This window comes from Alligator sinensis, unplaced genomic scaffold (assembly GCF_000455745.1).
Source record: "Alligator sinensis unplaced genomic scaffold, ASM45574v1 scaffold502_1, whole genome shotgun sequence".
Lineage (NCBI taxonomy): Eukaryota > Metazoa > Chordata > Crocodylia > Alligatoridae > Alligator > Alligator sinensis.
In genome coordinates this window covers 2,740,264-2,748,179 of record NW_005841896.1, presented here as the reverse complement: position 1 = coordinate 2,748,179, position 7,916 = coordinate 2,740,264, and positions in this window count along the sequence as shown.

The window sequence follows — 7,916 nt, the reverse complement described above, 5'->3', positions numbered from 1 at the left end:
ATGTCTTGTTGCTGGGACTTAGCTTCCTAAACTTCTCATGTACCTTACTGTCATTATGTGGAGGGCATCTTGTTCTAACCACTGCTGCCTGTTCTCAGTCAAAGCCATTTATAAATAAAGTACTTTTTTTCAGCTAACCCTTTGAATTCATGTTGCTTTCAGGACGTTTCAGGGGGAACATCAGGGCTCTTCTTGGGTGCATTTTTAAGATTCGTTGATCCATTTGTCCCAAATGGCCTTTATGGGAGGTACATGTAGTCAATAGTGCATCATTGAATGTCACCAACCATGATTCTGCTTAGTTTCTGAAAGCTTATTCAAGGTGGTTGGATAGGTGAGACTTCTTTAAGTGCCTTCTATGGTGATTTCATCTAGCTACTTAGTTGAGAGGCATAGTTCTATATAGCCTAGGAAAGCTTTTTATATCCTAGGAGTCCGATTATTTGCTCTACTGCTTCAAGAAATCTTATTGAGAGACCTCAGTAGGCCCTCAGACCAGAACACTGAATACATACATAAAGTATAGTTAGTGTGGAACTTATTTAACAAACTAACATCAGTAAAACAAAGCTTTAGTAAAGAGCTATAAACCAAGATTAATAAAAAGGGAAATAAAACATGAAGAATAAGAAAGGTGCAAAGTTAATCTAAACATGAGGCACATCGTATTTGAGCACAAAAAACATACAATCTACTAAATTCAACTCCGTAATGAGTACAATAGACTATGTAGACTGAAATGAAAACAATAGGTAAATTTAGCAAAAGGTGCCACTGAACTAAGAAATACCATAATTTCTCACATACAGCTCTCACATTTTTTCCCTCAAAAACATCTGGGGAAAATGGCAGTCCACATTACATGCGAGGAAAAGCTCCTCATGGGCCTGGACATTTGGGCAAGAGGCAGAGTAGCAGAAGTATTAATTGTTGTGTCCACTGCCACCAAATGCCTTGCCCCTGGGAAACAGCCCTCTCCAAAATCTTACCAAATTGGGCTAGCATTCAGGATTGGCCTGCAGCTGGATTCTGCACCTATCTCTGGAGCCACATGCCAGGTTGGACCTGTTGCATGTAGTCTGGGACAACATGCTGGCTCCAGGGCTGTGTGCTGGGTTGGACTCAGAACCACTGTGGGTGGATTGGGCCCTGCCCTGCAATTGCCAGATCAGGTCCTGTTACATGGCTCCCAGCCCTCTTCAGTCAGATCAGCTTGGCTTGCTGTACAGCCCCCAGCCCTGAAGCATAAACCTCAGTGCCACCATGACTGGACTGGGTACAGCACCTAACCCTACTGCGGCCAGATTGGGCAACACCATGGTGTCCCAGCTCTGCTGTAACCAGATTGGGTCCTGCCATGCAGGTCTAGCACTGGCATGGCTGGATCAGACAAGCCCACACAGTTGGGGCCAGTGCAGGGTCCCCCGTTCCCATGTCTGTAGGCCTGGCATGAGGCCCCCAGCCCTGGCCTCCAGCTCCCAAGCCCTGGAGACCCCAGACCTCAGGTACTTATACCTATGCTCCAAGGAAAGATTTTTTCTTTTCCCAAAGTAGAGGGTGCATTATATTCAGGGACATATATGTGAGAAAATGCAGCATACCAACACGAGAATGACAACCAACCAAATAAACCATAGACAAGATGGAGAAGAACCACTGAAGCAATGACCTAAAACAATGACCAAAAGTGCAGAGGATGTATTTAGCAGTAATAATACTTGGTGCCTTTTAGCCCCACATCATCTTTTCTCCCCCAACTCTCCTGTAAAAAAGTGTGGTGCAGTGCAATAAAAAGGTAGACTGAGGGTAAGTTTCCTTCTTTCCTCTCATGGGAAGAAGGCTTCACCTCTGACTGGCCTCCAGAGTCTGGGTAACAGTGTGTAAAATTCTTCGGCCTAGTGAGCATCTCTTAACCAATTAGCTGAAAATAAAGAGCGAGACCTTTGTAAGAGGGGACAAGGCAAGATGTTGTATTTATTGATTAAGTGCTTAGTACACACACACACACACACACACACACCCCTGCCCTGATTTTTGTTCTGTGCTGGTATATGTTACCAGTCTCATCAGTGCTTGAGTCAACGTAATGGCCAGCTAAGTTGATCACGAGTAGGAGCCGGGCTTCTGTCGGTCCCTCTCTCCAGAATGTTATACAGAACAAGGCCCAAAATCCACATGTCTCACCGCATCTTTATGGTCTTGTCAGTTTGTCCAGTCTTCTGGGCTTCTGCTGTGTTATCACTGTGTTCCTCCTCAAAGGTCGTTTGATGTTGTTTTCTCGCTGTTCTGGGGCGGATTCTTCTTGTTTTGGTCTTTTATCTGTCTGCATTCTTCAGCCAGTCGCCACCTGGTGTTTTCCTTTTCCACAAACACACTCTCACCCATACAGCATACAAAGGAATGAAAGGTACAGCACGTATGTCAAACTACAGAGCAATACAAAATGGAGTTTCTTAAGGCAGTGCAAAACTCAAGAAAATACATCAAGATAATACACAAGATTAAGGTAATAGGTAAAAGTCTATCTCCATGTTATTTACCTAACCTAAAGCTGGTATTTATGCCATTTGAATAATGCATTCACCTCTGTACAGCACAGCCAAGTACAGTTGTTGAAATACCTGCTGGTCCATTTTATGCTCAGTTGCTCCATCTCCAAAAATAAATGTTCATGCTTCCACCAGTTTTTACTGCTTCCTTCCCCAGTAGCTGCTAATGCCTTTGCTTCAACATTTGATGCCGTCTCTCCTCCATGACTGATCTGCCAGACTTGCTCTTCTCAGATCTTTTCATCTGCACCATTCTTTTTGGCTTGTGGTGGAGGGTCTTCAATACAAGGCACAAAGAACAAATCTGAGAGGGTTAATCCTACACTATGGAATGGTCTGTAATGTGATGCACAAAGGTGCCATTCATCTCTTTCTTGAAATGCTAGTAATACACTCCTTATGAAAGTGCTGCCAGACAAGGCCATAGTTTGTTATGCCATTTCTGCTCATTTTGGGGACTGAAGGTCTAAGGGACTGATAAGAACAGCAGGCAAAATACATAATGGTAAGTGCATTTGCTTTCAAAAGTGTCTATGGCTCACACTGGCAAATAGCCTGTCCAGAAATAGGAGAAGTGTTAGGAAATGTCTTAAATATCTATTTGACCCAACATGGCTTCTTTCTGTCTTTCAGCCTGAGCAGCACATAGAAGACAAACATTTGGGAGGCTCCAGAATGGAAAAGGAGTAGCCACTCCTGTGCCAAGTTAACAAGAGTATACCTTGAAGGTACCTTCAGAACTTTTCAGAAGCCTCATGGCTACACAACACATACGCAAATGGGAGGGAGGGTCCTACCAAGGAAGTCCAGCTTGCTTTGCCTTGCCTGTGAACCTAATCAACTGGCTAGAACCCCTGCTTCATGAAAAGTTTGCAAGCCTCAACTCTCAGAACTGAGTCAAAGTCAGGAAGAATAATGTTAGCTTCTTAAAGATGACAGAAAACTGCTTGTACCTCATCCACCCAGAAGGAACCATAGGTAGAGTGACCCTACATCCTAGGCACACTGGGGCAGTCCCAGCTTCCACGGTCCAGTCCCAGCTAATTGGCCAAAAGTCCTGAAGCAGAGTCCTGTGGGGACACAGAGTGGCACGGTGCACCAGGCAGGTGGCCAGGCAGGCACCATTGTTACTATGTGCGAGCAAAGTGGGCGGACTGGAGCAGATACCACCCTGCTCCAGTCCACCTCATTCCCGCATAGCAGCAGTGGTGCCTGCCCAGTGCACCGTGCCGACCAACCAATTGGGACTGGGCTATGGAAGCTGGGATTGTCCCGGTTTGCTGGGACATATGGTCACCCTAACCACAGAGCTTCCTTGAAATCTGTGGACCCTTTTCAAAAACTGTGCTTCCCTCACAACCCTCAAGACAACTTAATATGGTATGGACAGTGCTATTGATTCTATTTACTAGTGAGTTTGTTCCAAAGGATTCTCGGAAGGGCAGACAGAGCAACAGAAGTGCAGCATCTTGAATTGTGTGGGGTGTCTTATGCTTCTTGGTAGACATGATCTCTACAGTGGGGTCATGGAAGAGTAGGGGCTCTGTACAAGGAGCAGTAGAGGGCACTTCATCGAATTTCTCCCCTGGCAATTTGCCAGAGTAGTCCTTATTGTTTTTCTTCCCATGACAGTAGTTTTGCTTCATAGTCTAAACGAAGCATCCCAGTCTGATGAATGCCAAATACCCATCAGATGCTGGACTTCACCTTAAAATACCTAGCACAGTCCAGAAAAAGTAAGAAAACAATGAAAAAAAGTAAGTTATAAAAGTAGCTTCTTTTATTCTTGCCATAGCTAGAAATGTTCATGGTATTCATTGAAGTCATCACATTATCTTTAATACTTTTCTCTTTGCAGGAAGCTATAAGATCTAAGGATCTTGAGCCCATTCCTTTTGCTGGTTATTTCTGAATCACATTCTAAATGGACTAGTTAAAGCTAAAGCAGTGATACCGTTCAATAGAAATTCTGGGAAAGAATTAAAACATAAGCAGCAAAGCACAAAAATTGTCTTTTTTGTAGATCTCTTACGTACCTGAAAGCTTGAAATGCAGAGGTGGCTTTTTCTATTGGACACAAGTGGAGTGAGGGTTCAGTCCAAGCATTTCAAGAACAACATCAGTCTTTCTGCCTGTTCTTCAAGAATCTGAGGGGATGAATGTCTGGATTTAGGAAGGATGCAAAAATCAGTAGTTCTGCAACAAAACCAATATATCCTTCAAAAATAAAGGTACAGGGTATTTCTGGTTTCTCAAATTACCCCCAAAGCTTGTGATCCAGCCAGAAAGCCATCAGTGACTCACCCTTGACTCATCAATCCAGATCAAGCCAATTAATTCCTTGCTACCCTTGAGAGATCAGATTATCACAAAAAGGAGAAGCTTTACATTGATGCATGGCCGGAAATGTACAAGCTATACAAGAAATGTAAATAGGAAATAATCAAGCTCAGCTAAAGCAAATGTGGAAGCAGCTTGTTTTTAGCCGTCATAGGATGATACATATTTGTACATATCAATTCAAATGAGGCACCAAAAACTTCTCCAGTTTATGGTCAAGGGGACTCTGATTGCTCCTCTTTTACAATGGCTTTGGTCCTGCTGGAATTTTTTTAAATGTCAGTTACAGGAACAACCTCTCTCAAGCATTGCAAAGTCCAGATACTAGTCCATCTGGGTGACGTCATTAATTCACCAAGCTCTCTCTTACTCAAGGAAGTAGACAGAGGAACAAACCACTTATTTTTCAAAGTTGGGTTTGTGGTCACTTAAAAGCACAGACTGATTCAGATAGGGACTATGGAATCATAGAATCATAGGATGGTAGGCCTGGAAGAAACCTCAGGAGGTCATCTGGTCCAACCTCCTGCTCAAAGCAGGACCAGCCCCAACTAGATCTTCCCAACCAAAGCTTTGTCTAGCTGGGTCTTAAAAACCTCCAAGGATGGAGATTCCACAAACTCTCTGGGTATCCTGTTCCAGGACTTTATTACCCTCCTAGTGAGAAAGTTTTTCCTAATATCTAACCTAAATTTCCCTTGCTGCAACTTGAGACCAGTGATCCTTCTTCTGTCATTGGCCACCACAGAAGACAGTCTAGCTCCATCCACTTTGTAACCTCCCTTCACATACTTGAAGGCTCCTATTAAATCCCCACCCTCCCCTCACTCAGTCTTCCCTTCTCCAGACTAAATAAACCCAGCTCCCGCAGCCTCTCCTCATATGTTATGTGCCCCAGCCCTCTAACCATTATTGTTGCACTCCGTTGGACTCTCCAACTTGTTCACATCCTTTCTGTAATGGGGGGCCCAAAACTGGACATAGTACTCCAGATGTGGCCTCATCAATGCTGCATAGCCATGAATAATCACTTCCCTTGATCTGCTGGCAACTCCTACACATGCAGCCCAGTATGCCGTTAGCCTTCTTGGCAATAAGAGCGCACTGTTGGCTCATGTTCAGCTTATTGTCCACTGTAACCCTCAGAATGCTTAATCATATAAGCTATTCCCATTCAGCCATATTCACAACAACCTGAATTTGATGTGTCAATGAAACCAATGGGCTCAGCAGTGAATTAAGGTCCAAGTTTTCCTTTCTTTTTTTTTTTTTTAAATGTATTCCTCATTTTCCTTTTCTTTTTAAAGATTACTGCTAATATTACTCTCTCCTCTTTTACTTCTCCACCTTGTGCAGACACGCCAAATTTAAATACGAGTGTCTGTTACACCAAATCAGGCATGCTGAGGAAGAGAGCGGTTTCACATGCAAGTCCCTAAATAAGTGGAAAGTAACAGCTCACTTTGGCAACTTGTTTAAAAAATGGTTGCCTAATTAGTCTATTAAATCTATATGTAGTTACCTAAAATAGGTGGCTCTAATTTAAAAAGAAACCTTGAGCGTATAGCAATTCTCAAGTACATATAAAAAGCAGTGTGGACTCAGCACTTATATTTGTAAATGTTGACCTCTACCTCTGACACAGTTTTAATCATGTTGGCCTATTAAATTATGCTTTTTCCACACTGATCTCTCTAAAATAAGATGAAGTATTCCTCCCCTTCCCAGACTTCCTTTGAATTTACCAGAGACTGTATAACTAAAGAAATAACGTTGGCTGAGCTATAGTGCTTCCTTTAACGTTATGTCAGCAATATTGCTTAAATTGTATAAGATATTTTGTTCATTAAAAAAAGCGATCTTTTTCCTCTCAAGGTAGAGGGCACTGCTAGGACTCTGAAGCTTATTTTAAAGCAGTGGTTCTCAAACCTTTTTAGACTCAAAATACCCCTTCGTAGACACTAGGCACCTCTTAGAAAATGCCAGCTTTAAATCTTCTCAGGTTTTTTGTTTGTTTGTTTGGTTTGGTTTTTGTTTTCTGACTTCTGGAAAGTAATAGAGCAATTCTGTCGCAAAGAACTCAGAAAGACCAGAGCAGGTGAGAATATTTTTTAAAGAGTATGAAATCCTTGGGTTTATCTTGTGAATTGTGTTTGCACACCTACCAGTGCTATCATTACATGGCATCCTTTGGCACCCTTGAAAGGATTTCAACACACCTTGGTAGAGAATCACTATTTTAAGGAGTCCTTATTTCTGAGATTTTTTAAGGCAATTTCTTGAAATTTGGTCCAAACATTTACCAGTCACCACCTCATTCTGATCTCTTCTCACATACCCATTTGGTGGGGATGTTGGATTGTTGTCATTTATCTTATAGATGAGGCTCCTATTTCCTGCTTCCTTGAGAGAGAACCAATAGTCACTCTTATAGTTGGATCTTCTTAAACAAATATTCAAACAAAGGGAAGTTATTGACATACCAGTAACTGGGGTTTTCAGGATGCTTTTGTCCACACAGATCCCACAACCTTACTTTCTCTCAAGCAACTGAAGAAACTGAATGGTTTTGTAGCTTTGGTTTGTAAAGCCTTCTTGTTCAAGCTAATCCACCTTTTACACATGTCCTGTAATGGGTTATACAAGAAGGCTTACAAACCAAACGGACAGTTAGCTACAAAATTGTAGGCTCGTGCACACAAGACATACTGTAGAATCTGTGTAGACAAAAGCATTGCAAACAATTCCAGCTGTTGTAACTTTTCAGTTTTTTGGTTTGAGAACTTTTTATAAAGGTCTTATATACTACTGATCTGAATCACAGTGTTCAGTACCTAAAAATAGTAATAGAATAAGTCTATTCCATTTTATATTACTATGTATGTTATATACCATACACAAATTTTCATGGGCAGAAAGCTATACACTTGGTTGTGGTTATAGTTAGCTATGCATTAAGATCTATTGAATTAGTCTGCATATGCTTGCTTTGGTTCATTATTTTAATGAATTTAATCTATTAGGGAT